The following is a 17,529-nucleotide window of genomic DNA, read 5'->3' on the forward strand; positions in this document are numbered from 1 at the left end:
CAATTTTTATGGTAAGTACCTAAGTAATAAGCTTTCTGTATTTGCTACAGCGAGACTTCATTTAGTAAGTATCCACCAGGTATATTGTTCTTAGCACCTAACCTAAAGCGTTTAAGTACTAAAATAATAACTTATAATATTTATAAAATGTAGGATAACTTATTATAGATTTGCTTGCTTATCAAAATTCACTCTAATTAGACAATACTTGAGCTCATTTTTATTCTCTCTTTAAATTAAATCGTAAATCAGTAATTAGTCATGTAATTTTAATCACCTGTGTAAGTAAAAGTTCAAAATGAAGTAAATATATTTATTGATGGCGATCGTAAACCCTAAATACGCCCAACGCTGGGTTTGAAGCCTCATTGATCAGATCCTGCTAAGCCTCCGTAGGCTCTACGAGACAGTCGCGCTACGTCCGTAGACGAACACGCTCGTAGCACCCGCTACGAACAACTTTGTAACGCGAAATATTAAAAACTGAGTGTTATTGTGTTGTGAAGTGAGTTGTAACTTTGGAGAGTTGAAAATGTAAGTTTCAATTTTGTTAATTTTATAGTTTCAGGTCATTGAACTTTATAATTTGGTATCGTGCTCACCTTTGCGGAAGCTTTAATGTTTGAACTTTATGATTTATTACTTGTGAAATTCGTAGGGTTTAAAAGCAAACTTGAATATAGGCTGAATTTAATTAAGACATTATTATGGATATTTTTATTTTTTCCATAACAAAATGTTATTATATTTTCTTAATAGATGAGATAATTGTAGCGTAAAATTTAATTAAAACTAGTTAGCACAGAATTTATTAGAGCAGATAATTAATTTAGAAGGTTTCGGGTATGCTTAATTTATTAGTTCTTTTATGTCTTTGTGTTACTAATAAGGTAAAAGCTCGAGATATTCAGCAACTTTTCCTGGTTATTGACCTGGCGGTGTGCTTAGTCAGCATGATAAATGATCATTTTTAAAAGAAGTTTATTCTGGTGAAAAATTATTCGTCACTACGTTCAATGCAAGGTAAATAATTCTTACAGGATTATAAAATAGGCTGAATTATATCCTTTGTAGGAAGATAGTTTGCTTCCTCAAGAACAATAATTGTAAACATGAAAATAATTAGAAAAGCACTTTAAAACACATATAATGAAATTTTGTATGTTCTACATTTTCATTACTACAAAAATAAGTTAAAGCAATTATATTTAAACCACTTGAATATGTCCGTAAATGTGGCCTAATTTTGTTCACACCGAGCACACGAATAATTAAGCCGTCTTGTGACATTTATAATTTATGTTCTCATATTTTAATTACTGGCAAAAATTCATTCAATTTTATTATTATCACGTTTTCGTATCTGCACTTCAATTAAATGTAGTTTTTAGTTTAATATCCTATTGAAAAGCTACCAAGTTCAAATTAACAAACGAACCAAGTTAAAAGATATAATAAAAAGTCTAAATGTTAAAATGATGCTTAAAAATGAATCATTTCATGGTGGATGTTAACAAAATTTATTTATTTTTAACCAAACGTTTTGGACGGTTAACTGCGAATGTTAATCACCTGATGATTATATTTTTTAATTAGAAGAGACACATTTTTAATGAATAAATGTCATTGCTGTAAAGGAATTCAGGTATACATTAAAAACAAAATCTTTTAAACCTCATAATGGGAAAGAGTGTACACTCTTTCCCATTATGAGGTTTTTACTTTTACTACTACTTTTTATTTTTAGAAATATATACCTTTTCGTGTCAAACACCTATGGTTACTATGTTCATTTGTTTTCATTTTAGTGTAAAAGTATGTTCTTTTATTTACATTTTTTTTTATTTAACCTTTAAAGTATACAAATGTTATTCGAATATAAACATGCATTTCATACAATTGGTTTCAAACCCGCTTCAGGTCAGAGCAAAAAGGACCATTTTTTTTGTCTGTCAAAATGACATTTGGTTTTGCTTCGCTATGTTTCACAAGCTTTTATTTTCCTTGCTTCGTTCGTATTTCCGTCGTTCTGGTTAGAGCTCTGTAATCCACTTTAAAACATTTTTTGGCTCCATTTGAGGAAAAATTTGGATGTACTTAATTTGGTTCATAACACAGTTATGGGATGATAATTTTCTTGTAGTAAATTTTACAGAGTTTTAGAGTTGGTGTTCACTTTGTTATAAGTTATATTTAAATTTAATTAGCTTGGTGAATTTACAAGTTTCGTAACATAGTATACACTACCTTATGAAAAACAATCCAGTAAGTACATACAGTAGATATTAATTTTTATCCTTTTCGTTCAAAATAAAAACATAATTTTTACCTCGACGGGAAAAGAGTATTTGCAAAAAATCTGAAGTTAAGCCCCTTTTTCAAGATGACGTAAATCGCATAAAGCTACTTACTTAACATACTTATGGTCGACACTTTAACATAAGCTTTTCGGAACACTTTACTGTCATATCCAAAGGCAGCAGTGAAGCGATCACATGCATTTTTTACGTATTTCTGGACCTATGACTGAACCGTTTATTATATTATTTATCCTACATTTAAAAAACATTCCTGCCAAATTTTTACCATATTAAATAACGTAAAACAACGAGATTTCATAATGGATTTAGGAAATATTTAAACCAAAAACTCTTTTGTTATTCAATTGTCGATCCATTTCCCGCCCTTTGATGAAAATCCAGCTGTGAAGGCTATCGCGTGACAGGGTGAAATAATTTATTATTTATCGCAGGACCCAAGGCCACCGTGATAACATACAAAGGTTCCGAAAAACAGACATGCCAGTCGAATACGTAATGTGTAAATTGAATCACTTAGGTTTAGCCCTGAGACTAAATAAGTTCCACACAAATAGTGTGAGATTTTATTCGCCTTTCCTCGCCATTAAAAACTATATTGGCTGTAAAAGTAAGTACGAGTTTATAGCTCTGCAGACGTTATTGTAAGAGTTTTAATTTTCGTATTAAAGTTATTGTAATGACTGAACAGTTTAAGCTATAAAAATTCATCATAAATGAAACGCATTTCTTGTGATATACCTAATTTTTTATTCATGGCATAAGAAGCGGAATACCTACGTAAGTCGCATCAGTACCCTTGACCTTATACTTGGAACAAAGTATTGATTTAATGAAATTATAACTTCTTTTATACCTTTCTATTGAATATTATGTACTGCTGGTATATTCACATTTCATAGTATTCAAATTGTGTTTGTTTGTGTGTAAAATTAAAACAACCTGTGCTTTTTATTTACGTTATAATAACGAATTGTGTATCTAAAATTAAATCACAACTGGTATTTTCAACCTGTGTTTTGTATTTACTTTATCCATTTGCGTAATTGATTCATTTGAAAACTTTTTTGCCGTTTTAATGGAGCGTTTCCCGTAGCTATGAAAGAGATTGGTTGTATAAATATGATTAAAATGAAAACATTCATTTTGCCAATATAAGAAAAGGAATCGCTATTAATAATAATAGTCCCTACCTTAAATTAAAAATCATGAACTTGTATGTAACTGTGTGTTTGTATGTAAACGACTTCTTTAGCTTCTTTTTGATCCACTTGAAACGGACACATTTTATTCAAACTTTGTACACTTATTAAGGATTACAAACATTTTAAGCGTGTTTTTAAACCCTGTAAAAGTTATCGCGTTAAACTTTTTGTTAAATTCAATCATTTCTAACACAACAATGCTTACATAAATCAAACACAGGAGAACACTATAGTTTGTTATTATTAATATTGCAAGCACGTAACACGTGGCTTAACAATCAGCATTGCTTACGTAAGCAAATAATGGCTGTAATTGAGGAAAAGCGCTTATTACGTGAATATTTCATTAATTAAACAGAATTCATTAAAGAACCTCTTATCAAATACGTTTTCTAATAGAATATGATTCAATTTCACCTCACAATGTAGATAAATAATTAAATTCCTATCTTATAGCAATTAAAAAAATCCGTATACAATTACACACAAAAGGTTATGAAAAACGTTTTAAAAATACTACTATATGATCTATGAAAATAAATCACCTTATACATCATGGGAAGTGTGAAGGAAAAATGTGACACTCGCTCGGCAGTGAGAAATATATCCAAATAAAGTGAAAAAAGGTATAAAGGAACTCGATACCGATATAGTAATCAGTCAAGCTGCACACGACAGCTAAGACAAAGCGTAGGTCTTAAAATAGATCGTGTAAAGCGTGTAATGGGTCAAGATTAACATATTAATTGGAATTGGATATTTTGGCAATGGATACTGGATATTTAATGAAATACTGTTCTGTGTAAAACTTTGTAAATCTATGTTTTGAAAAGATGTTGAAATGGTAATGGGTTCGTAACCCATGATAAAGAGTAAGTAAATAATGAACATGCTAAATGGTAGATAAGTGAACAACAACCATCTTATTTTTAACCACACTATTTAAAATACGAGTTATAAACACTATCATATACCTAAATTAGAGTAAATATTTAAATAACACATAACTTTTTATAAGAGAACAGCTTCAATAGTATCTTGGCAATAAATTTTGTCTTTAAAGATAGAAATACAAAAGCGGGCAAATGAGCTGGTAAGTTGTCTGATAGTAAAAATTATTGCTACCTTAAATTCACAGAGCGTCCCTTGCGTCCAAATGTGTGGCCAGTTTTATTCGCAAAGGAACAATTTTTAAGGTATGTTAAGCAGTAGGTATGCTAATATGTTAAATATGGTCAAACATATTTTGAATAGCTGAGTTGCGTTATATAACTTCAAATTACAATTCTATATTCTTATATGAAATTTAAATTATTTCTGAACTAATTTGCTATATTATAAATAAAATATTTAATTTATTTTTCTAATAGTTTTTGAAATGTGGATTTGGACGTGGACGTGGACGTGAATGTGAATGTGAATGTGAATGTCAATGTGAATGTGAATGTGAATGTGAATGTAAAAGTGAATGTGAACAACGAACAACGAACATCGAACAACGAACAACGAACAACGAACAACGAACAACGAACAACGAACAACGAACAACGAACAACGAACAACGAACAACGAACAACGAACAACGAACAACGAACAACGAACAACGAACAACGAACAATGAACAACAAACAACGAACAACGAACAACGAACAACGAACAACGAACAACGAACAACGAACAACGAACAACGAACAATGTGAATGTGGATGCGGATGCGGATGCGGATGCGGATGCGGATGCGGATGTGGATGCGGATGTGGATGTGGACGTGAATGTGAATGTGAATGTGAATGTGAATGTGAATGGGAATGTGAATGTGAATGTGAATGTGAACGTGAACGTGAACGTGAACGTGAACGTGAACGTGAACGTGAACGTGAACGTGAACGTGAACGTGAACGTGAACGTGAACGTGAATGTGAATGTGAATGTGAACAACGAACAACGAACAACGAACAACGAACAACGAACAACGAACAACGAACAACGAACAACGAACAACGAACAACGAACAACGAACAACGAACAACGAACAACGAACAACGAACAACGAACAACGAACAACGAACAACGAACAACGAGCAACGAGCAACGAACAACGAACAACGAACAACGAACAACGAACAACGAACAACGAACACCGAACACCGAACAACGAACAACGAACAACGAACAACGAACAATGAACACCGAACAACGAACAACGAACACCGAACAACGAACAACGAACAACGAACAACGAACAACGAACAACGAACAACGAACAACGAACAACGAACAACGAACAACGAACAACGAACAACGAACAACGAACAACGAACACGGAACAACGAACAACGAACAACGAACAACGAACAACGAACAACGAACAACGAACAACGAACAACGAACAACGAACAACGAACAACGAACAACGAACAACGAACAACGAACAACGAACAACGAACAACGAACAATGTGAATGTGGATGCGGATGCGGATGCGGATGCGGATGCGGATGCGGATGCGGATGCGGATGCGGATGCGGATGTGGATGCGGATGTGGATGTGGACGTGGACGTGGACGTGGACGGCGACGTGGTCTTGGATGTGGATGTGGATGTGAATGTGAATGTGAATGTGAACATACACAATCACAAACACAAACTCGAACACAAAAACGAAAAACGAACAGCGAACAACGAACAACGAACAACGACCAACGAACAACGAACAACGAACAACGAACAACGAACAACGAACAACGAACAATGAACAACGAACAACGAACAATGTGAATGTGGATGTGGATGCGGATGCGGATGCGGATGCGGATGCGGATGCGGATGCGGATGCGGATGTGGATGTGGACATGGACGTGGACGTGGACGTGGACGTGGACGTGGACGTGGACGTGGACGTGGACGTGGACGTGGACGTGAATGTGAATGTGAATGTGAATGTGAATGTGAATGTGAATGTGAACAACGAACAACGAACAACGAACAACGAACAACGAACAACGAACAACGAACAACGAACAACGAACAACGAACAACGAACAACGAACAACGAACAACGAACAACGAACAACGAACAACGAACAACGAACAACGAACAACGAACAACGAACAACGAACAACGAACACCGAACACCGAACAACGAACAACGAACAACGAACAACGAACAATGAACACCGAACACCGAACAACGAACAACGAACAACGAACAACGAACAACGAACAACGAACAATGTGAATGTGAATGTGGATGTGGATGCGGATGCGTTGCGTTTAATATTAACTTCTCGAATACCTTACTTAATGTTGGTAAAATAGAGATCGGTCTATAATTGTTACAGTCTTCTTGATCGCCCTTCTTAAATAGAGGTATAACTTTACTAAGCTTTAGTAAATTAGGATATGTACCATAGTCACAACACTTATTAAATATGAAAGCTAAATTTTTCGCAATATTTTCTATTATATTATTAACTAAATTTACGGACATTCCCCAAAGATCACAAGTATTTTTTAAATTTAGTGTCTTAAAGGCTGTAACAATATCATTAGCAGTTACGTGTCGCAATTCAAATAATGTGCTGCACCCCGCAACATGGTCCCTCAAAAAGGTCTCTGCAAGTGCTGAAGACGAATTTAAATTAGTATTAGTAATGCTAGCAGGGACACTACTAAAGAAATCTTCAAATGCAAGCGCAACATCAACATTTTTGTCAATAACCATGCCATTATTAACAAGTTTTATGGTATTACTTGATTTGCTTTTACCCATTTCACCATTAATAATAGACCAAACTGTTTTAACTTTATTATCCGTTTCGCGTATTTTATCTCTGATATACAAACGCTTCGCAGTAAAACAAACAATTTTAAAAGTTTTTGAGTAATTTCTAACATAATTAAGAAAAGATGGGTCTTTATTATATTGCTTCATACCATATAACTCATAAAGAACGATCCTACACCTATGTATGCTAGGTGTCGCCCATTTACTAAATGGTAAATCCTTGGTAATATTTAAAGATTTAACTTTAAATATTTTTTCAAATTCATTATGCACTAAATTAAAAAGATTTTTAAACATTTCACAAGGATTATTATGACAGGATTGATCATTCAGTATGGGCAGGTTTTTATTAATATTATCTCTAAATTTATTAATGCCTTTTTTAGTTATAGGCCTAACATTAATCCTTTTAAATGTAGGTATGCACTCCCATTCAAAAACTACCCTCTGGCTACAGTGATCCGAAGTCAATGTATTGAGAATATTTTTCTCTAAACAGATGCAGTCACAGTATATATTATCAATACAGGTTGCAGAAGTAGGTGTAATTCGTGTGGGTTCGTTAAAAAGTTTATATAGATTAAATGACTGAAATAAATTAACAATTCGTGTAGCCGTTTGTGTTTGTAAAAGTAAATCAATATTAAAATCACCACATACTATAACTTTTTTTTTACTCCTGCTTAGACGCTTTAATATTTCTTCCATGACTGTCTCAAACATATTATAGTCACTGGAAGGGGGTCTATAAACGCAAACAATAATATAACGCTCCAGCTCCACACAGGACAGTTCAATGGTCCGTTCTACAGAAAGACTAACAATGTCAGTTCGTTCTTTACACAACAACGAACAACGAACAACGAACAACGAACAACGAACAACGAACAACGAACAACGAACAACGAACAACGAACAACGAACAACGAACAACGAACAACGAACAACGAACAACGAACAACGAACAACGAACAACGAACAACGAACAACGAACAACGAACAACGAACAACGAACAACGAACAACGAACAACGAACAACGAACAACGAACAACGAACAACGAACAACGAACAACGAACAACGAACAACGAACAACGAACAACGAACAACGAATAACGAACAACGAACACCGAACACCGAACAACGAACAACGAACACCGAACAACGAACAACGAACAACGAACAACGAACAACGAACAACGAACAACGAACAACGAACAACGAACAACGAACAACGAACAACGAACAACGAACAACGAACAATGTGAATGTGAATGTGGATGCGGATGCGGATGCGGATGCGGATATGGATGCGGATGTGGATGCGGATGCGGATGCGGATGCGGATGTGGATGCGGATGTCGATGTGGACGTGGACGTGGACGTGGACGGGGACGTGGTCTTGGATGTGGATGTGGATGTGAATGTGAATGTGAATGTGAACATACACAATCACAAACACAAACTCGAACACAAAAACCAACAACGAACAGCGAACAACGAACAATGACCAACGAACAACGAACAATGTGAATGTGAATGTGAACATACACAAACACAAACACAAACACGAACAATGAACAACGAACAACGAACAACGAACAACGAACAACGAACAACGAACAACGAACAACGAACAACGAACAACGAACAACGAACAACGAACAACGAACAACGAAAAACGAACAACGAACAACGAACAACGAACAACGAACAACGAAAAACGAACAACGAACAACGAACAACGAACAACGAACAATGTGAATGTGGATGCGGATGCGGATGCGGATGCGGATGCGGATGCGGATGCGGATGCGGATGCGGATGCGGATGTGGATGCGGATGTGGATGTGGACGGCGACGTGGTCTTGGATGTGGATGTGAATGTGAATGTGAATGTGAATGTGAATGTGAATGTGAATGTGAATGTGAATGTGAATGTGAATGTGAATGTGAACAACGAACAACGAACAACGAACAACGAACAACGAACAACGAACAACGAACAACGAACAACGAACAACGAACAACGAACAATGTGAATGTGAATGTGGATGTGGATAAGGATGCGGATGCGGATGCGGATACGGATATGGATGCGGATGCGGATGCGGATGCGGATGCGGATGCGGATGTGGATGCGGATGTGGATGTGGACGTGGACGTGGACGTGGACGTGGACGGGGACGTGATCTTGGATGTGGATGTGGATGTGAATGTGAATGTGAATGTGAATGTGAATGTGAATGTGAATGTGAATGTGAATGTGAATGTGAATGTGAATGTGAATGTGAATGTGAATGTGAATGTGAATGTGAATGTGAATGTGAATGTGAATGTGAACAACGAACAACGAACAACGAACAACGAACAACGAACAACGAACAACGAACAACGAACAACGAACAACGAACAACGAACAACGAACAACGAACAACGAACAACGAACAACGAACAACGAACAACGAACAACGAACAACGAACAACGAACAACGAACAACGAACAACGAACAACGAACAACGAACAACGAACAACGAACAACGAATAACGAACAACGAACAACGAACACCGAACAACGAACAACGAACAACGAACAATGTGAATGTGGATGTGGATGCGGATGCGGATGCGGATGCGGATATGGATGCGGATGCGGATGCGGATGCGGATGCGGATGCGGATGCGGATGTGGATGCGGATGTGGATGTGGACGTGGACGTGGACGTGGACGGGGACGTGGTCTTTAATGTGGATGTGGATGTGAATGTGAATGTGAATGTGAACATACACAATCACAAACACAAACTCGAACACAAAAACGAACAACGAACAGCGAACAACGAACAATGACCAACGAACAACGAACAACGAACAACGAACAACGAACAACGAACAACGAACAACGAACAACGAACACCGAACACCGAACAACGAACAACGAACAACGAACAACGAACAACGAACAACGAACAACGAACAATGAACACTGAACAACGAACAACGAACACCGAACATCGAAAAACGAACAACGAACAACGAACAACGAACAATGAACAACGAACAACGAACAACGAACAACGAACAACGAACAATGAACAACGAACAACGAACAACGAACAACGAACAACGAAAAACGAACAACGAACAACGAACAACGAACACCGAACAACGAACAACGAACAACGAACAACGAACAACGAACAACGAACAACGAACAACGAACAACGAACAACGAACAACGAACAACGAACAACGAACAACGAACAACGAACAACGAACAACGAACAACGAACAAAGAACAACGAACAACGAACAACGAACAACGAACAACGAACAACGAACAACGAACAATGTGAATGTGAATGTGGATGTGGATAAGGATGCGGATGCGGATGCGGATACGGATATGGATGCGGATGCGGATGCGGATGCGGATGCGGATGTGGATGCGGATGTGGATGTGGACGTGGACGTGGACGTGGACGGGGACGTGGTCTTTAATGTGGATGTGGATGTGAATGTGAATGTGAATGTGAACATACACAATCACAAACACAAACTCGAACACAAAAACGAACAACGAACAGCGAACAACGAACAATGACCAACGAACAACGAACAACGAACAACGAACAACGAACAACGAACAATGTGAATGTGAATGTGAACATACACAAACACAAACACAAACACGAACACGAAAACGAACAACGAACAGCGAACAGCGAACAACGACTAACGAACAACGAACAACGAACAACGAACAACGAACAACGAACAACGAACAACGAACAACGAACAACGAACAACGAACAACGAACAACGAACAACGAACAACGAACAACGAACAACGAACAACGAACAACGAACAACGAACAACGAACAACGAACAACGAACAACGAACAATGAACAACGAACAACGAACAATGTGAATGTGGATGTGGATGCGGATGCGGATGCGGATGCGGATGCGGATGCGGATGCGGATGCGGATGCGGATGTGGATGTGGACATGGACGTGGACGTGGACGTGGACGTGGACGTGGACGTGGACGTGGACGTGGACGTGGACGTGAATGTGAATGTGAATGTGAATGTGAATGTGAACAACGAACAACGAACAACGAACAACGAACAACGAACAACGAACATCGAACAACGAACAACGAACAACGAACAACGAACAACGAACAACGAACAACGAACACCGAACACCGAACAACGAACAACGAACAACGAACAACGAACAACGAACAATGAACACCGAACAACGAACAACGAACAACGAACAACGAACAACGAACAACAAACAACGAACAACGAACAATGTGAATGTGGATGCGGATGCGGATGCGAATGCGGATGCGGATGCGGATGCGGATGTGGACGTGGACGTGGACGTGGACGTGGACGTGGACGTGGACGTGAACGTGAACGTGAACGTGAACGTGAACGTGAACGTGAACGTGAATGTGAATGTGCATGTGAATGTGAATGTGAATGTGAATGTGAATGTGAATGTGAATGTGAATGTGAATGTGAACAACGAACAACGAACAACGAACAACGAACAACGAACAACGAACAACGAACAACGAACAACGAACAACGAACAACGAACAACGAACAACGAACAACGAACAACGAACAACGAACAACGAACAACGAACAACGAACAACGAACAACGATCAACGAACAACGAACAACGAACAACGAACAACGAACAACGAACAACGAATAACGAACAACGAACAACGAACACCGAACAACGAACAACGAACACCGAACAACGAACAACGAAAAACGAACAACGAACAACGAACAACGAACAACGAACAACGAACAATGTGAATGTGAATGTGGATGCGGATGCGGATGCGGATGCGGATATGGATGCGGATGCGGATGCGGATGCGGATGCGGATGCGGATGTGGATGCGGATGTGGATGTGGACGTGGACGTGGACGTGGACGGGGACGTGGTCTTTAATGTGGATGTAGATGTGAATGTGAATGTGAATGTGAACATACACAATCACAAACACAAACTCGAACACAAAAACGAACAACGAACAGCGAACAACGAACAATGACCAACGAACAACGAACAACGAACAACGAACAACGAACAACGAACAACGAACAACGAACAACGAACAATGTGAATGTGAATGTGAACATACACAAACACAAACACAAACACGAACACGAAAACGAACAACGAACAGCGAACAGCGAACAACGACTAACGAACAACGAACAACGAACAACGAACAACGAACAACGAACAACGAACAACGAACAACGAACAACGAACAACGAACAACGAACAACGAACAACGAACAACGAACAACGAACAACGAACACCGAACACCGAAAAACGAACAACGAACAACGAACAACGAACAACGAACAACGAACAACGAACAACGAACAACGAACAACGAACAACGAACAACGAACAATGTGAATGTGGATGCGGATGCGGATGCGGATGCGGATGCGGATGCGGATGCGGATGTGGATGCGGATGTGGATGTGGACGTGGACGTGGACGTGGACGGCGACGTGGTCTTGGATGTGGATGTGGATGTGAATGTGAATGTGAACATACACAAACACAAACACAAACTCGAACACAAAAATGAACAATGAACAGCGAACAACGAACAACGACCAACGAACAACGAACAACGAACAACGAACAACGAACAACGAACAACGAACAATGAACAACGAACAACGAACAATGTGAATGTGGATGTGGATGCGGATGCGGATGCGGATGCGGATGCGGATGCGGATGCGGATGCGGATGCGGATGCGGATGTGGATGTGGACATGGACGTGGACGTGGACGTGGACGTGGACGTGGACGTGGACGTGGACGTGGACATGGACGTGAATGTGAATGTGAATGTGAATGTGAATGTGAACAACGAACAACGAACAACGAACAACGAACAACGAACAACGAACAACGAACAACGAACAACGAACAACGAACAACGAACAACGAACAACGAACAACGAACAATGTGAATGTGGATGCGGATGCGGATGCGAATGCGGATGCGGATGCGGATGCGGATGCGGATGCGGATGCGGATGTGGACGTGGACGTGGACGTGGACGTGGACGTGGACGTGAACGTGAACGTGAACGTGAACGTGAACGTGAACGTGAACGTGAATGTGAATGTGCATGTGAATGTGAATGTGAATGTGAATGTGAATGTGAATGTGAATCTGAATGTGAACAACGAACAACGAACAACGAACAACGAACAACGAACAACGAACAACGAACAACGAACAACGAACAACGAACAACGAACAACGAACAACGCACAACGAACAACGAACAACGAACAACGAACAACGAACAACGAACAACGAACAACGAACAACGAACAACGAACAACGAACAACGAACAACGAACAACGAACAACGAACAACGAACAACGAACAACGAACAACGAACAACGAACAACGAACAACGAACAACGAACAACGAACAACGAACAACGAACAACGAACAACGAACAACGAACAACGAACAACGAACAACGAACAACGAACAACGAACAACGAATAACGAACAACGAACAACGAACACCGAACAACGAACAACGAACAATGTGAATGTGAATGTGGATGCGGATGCGGATGCGGATGCGGATGCGGATATGGATGCGGATGCGGATGCGGATGCGGATGCGGATGCGGATGTGGATGCGGATGTGGATGTGGACGTGGACGTGGACGTGGACGGGGACGTGGTCTTTAATGTGGATGTGGATGTGAATGTGAATGTGAATGTGAACATACACAATCACAAACACAAACTCGAACACAAAAACCAACAACGAACAACGAACAATGTGAATGTGAATGTGAACATACACAAACACAAACACAAACACGAACACGAAAACGAACAACGAACAGCGAACAGCGAACAGCGAACAACGACTAACGAACAACGAACAACGAACAACGAACAACGAACAACGAACAACGAACAACGAACACCGAACACCGAACAACGAACAACGAACAACGAACAACGAACAATGAACACCGAACAACGAACAACGAACAACGAACAACGATCAACGATCAACGAACAACGAACAACGAACAACAAACAACGAACAACGAACAATGTGAATGTGGATGCGGATGCGGATGCGGATGCGGATGCGGATGCGGATGCGGATGCGGATGCGGATGCGGATGTGGATGTGGACGGCGACGTGGTCTTGGATGTGGATGTGAATGTGAATGTGAATGTGAATGTGAATGTGAATGTGAATGTGAATGTGAATGTGAATGTGAATGTGAACAACGAACAACGAACAACGAACAACGAACAACGAACAACGAACAACGAACAACGAACAACGAACAACGAACAATGTGAATGTGAATGTGGATGCGGATGCGGATGCGGATGCGGATATGGATGCGGATGTGGATGCGGATGCGGATGCGGATGCGGATGTGGATGCGGATGTCGATGTGGACGTGGACGTGGACGTGGACGGGGACGTGGTCTTGGATGTGGATGTGGATGTGAATGTGAATGTGAATGTGAACATACACAATCACAAACACAAACTCGAACACAAAAACCAACAACGAACAGCGAACAACGAACAATGACCAACGAACAACGAACAATGTGAATGTGAATGTGAACATACACAAACACAAACACAAACACGAACAATGAACAACGAACAACGAACAACGAACAACGAACAACGAACAACGAACAACGAACAACGAACAACGAACAACGAACAACGAACAACGAACAACGAAAAACGAACAACGAACAACGAACAACGAACAACGAACAATGTGAATGTGGATGCGGATGCGGATGCGGATGCGGATGCGGATGCGGATGCGGATGCGGATGCGGATGCGGATGCGGATGTGGATGCGGATGTGGATGTGGACGGCGACGTGGTCTTGGATGTGGATGTGAATGTGAATGTGAATGTGAATGTGAATGTGAATGTGAATGTGAATGTGAATGTGAATGTGAATGTGAACAACGAACAACGAACAACGAACAACGAACAACGAACAACGAACAACGAACAACGAACAACGAACAACGAACAACGAACAACGAACAACGAACAACGAACAACGAACAACGAACAACGAACAACGAACAACGAACAACGAACAACGAACAACGAACAACGAACAACGAACAACGAACAACGAACAACGAACAACGAACAACGAACAACGAACAACGAACAACGAACAACGAACAACGAACAACGAACAACGAACAACGAACAACGAACAACGAACAAAGAACAACGAACAACGAACAACGAACAACGAACAACGAACAACGAACAACGAACAACGAACAACGAACAACGAACAACGAACAACGAACAACGAACAACGAACAATGTGAATGTGAATGTGAATGTGAATGTGAATGTGAATGTGAATGTGAATGTGAATGTGAATGTGAATGTGAATGTGAATGTGAATGTGAATGTGAATGTGAATGTGAATGTGAATGTGAATGTGAATGTGAATGTGAATGTGAATGTGAATGTGAATGTGAATGTGAATGTGAATGTGAATGTGAATGTGAATGTGAATGTGAATGTGAATGTGAATGTGAATGTGAATGTGATTGTGAATGTGAATGTGAATGTGAAAATGAATGTGAATGTGAATTTGAATGTGAATGTGAATTTGAATGTGAATGTGAATGTGAATGTGAATGTGAATGTGAATGTGAATGTGAATGTGAACAACGAACAACGAACAACGAACAACGAACAACGAACAACGAACAACGAACAACGAACAACGAACAACGAACAACGAACAACGAACAACGAACAACGAACAACGAACAACGAACAACGAACAACGAACAACGAACAACGAACAACGAACAACGAACAACGAACAACGAACAACGAACAACGAACAACGAACAACGAACAACGAACAACGAACAACGAACAACGAACAACGAACAACGAACAACGAACAACGAACAACGAACAACGAACAACGAACAACGAACAACGAACAACGAACAACGAACAACGAACAACGAACAACGAACAACGAACAACGAACAACGAACAACGAACAACAAACAACGAACAACGAACAACGAACAATGTGAATGTGAATGTGGATGTGGATGTGGATGCGGATGCGGATGCAGATGCGGATATGGATGCGGATGCTGATGCTGATGCGGATGCGGATGCGGATGCGGATGTGGATGCGGATGTGGATGTGGACGTGGACGTGGACGTGGACGTGGACGGGGACGTGATCTTGGATGTGGATGTGAATGTGAATGTGAATGTGAATGTGAATGTGAATGTGAATGTGAATGTGATTGTGAATGTGAATGTGAATGTGAAAATGAATGTGAATTTGAATGTGAATGTGAATGTGAATGTGAATGTGAATGTGAATGTGAATGTGAATGTGAATGTGAATGTGAATGTGAATGTGAATGTGAATGTGAATGTGAATGTGAATGTGAATGTGAATGTGAATGTGAATGTGAATGTGAATGTGAATGTGAATGTGAATGTGAATGTGAATGTGAATGTGAATGTGAATGTGAATGTGAATGTGAATGTGAATGTGAATGTGAATGTGAATGTGAATGTGAATGTGAATGTGAATGTGAATGTGAATGTGAATGTGAATGTGAATGTGAATGTGAATGTGAATGTGAATGTGAATGTGAATGTGAATGTGATTGTGAATGTGAATGTGAATGTGAAAATGAATGTGAATGTGAATTTGAATGTGAATGTGAATTTGAATGTGAATGTGAATGTGAATGTGAATGTGAATGTGAATGTGAATGTGAATGTGAACAACGAACAACGAACAACGAACAACGAACAACGAACAACGAACAACGAACAACGAACAACGAACAACGAACAACGAACAACGAACAACGAACAACGAACAACGAACAACGAACAACGAACAACGAACAACGAACAACGAACAACGAACAACGAACAACGAACAACGAACAACGAACAACGAACAACGAACAACGAACAACGAACAACGAACAACGAACAACGAACAACGAACAACGAACAACGAACAACGAACAACGAACAACGAACAACGAACAACGAACAACGAACAACGAACAACGAACAACGAACAACGA

The 17,529-nt window shown here is 39.6% G+C and overlaps 1 protein-coding gene across 1 annotated transcript in view; it reads left to right on the forward strand.

Annotated features, from left to right (window-relative positions):
• Positions 1-428: 428 nt before the first annotated feature.
• Positions 429-17,529, forward strand: part of LOC149479381 (atrial natriuretic peptide receptor 2-like) — a 58,787-nt gene continuing 41,686 nt past the window's right edge. The window contains exon 1 of the mRNA XM_089707801.1: positions 429-534. The gene's annotated coding sequence lies outside the window, so the exon portion shown is untranslated. The remainder of the gene's footprint in view (positions 535-17,529) is intronic.

Source organism: Colias philodice, chromosome 20, assembly GCF_061535455.1.
Source record: "Colias philodice isolate Cphi_HAF_F1 chromosome 20, ilColPhil1 Martin Lab GWU primary, whole genome shotgun sequence".
Classification (NCBI taxonomy): domain Eukaryota; kingdom Metazoa; phylum Arthropoda; class Insecta; order Lepidoptera; family Pieridae; genus Colias; species Colias philodice.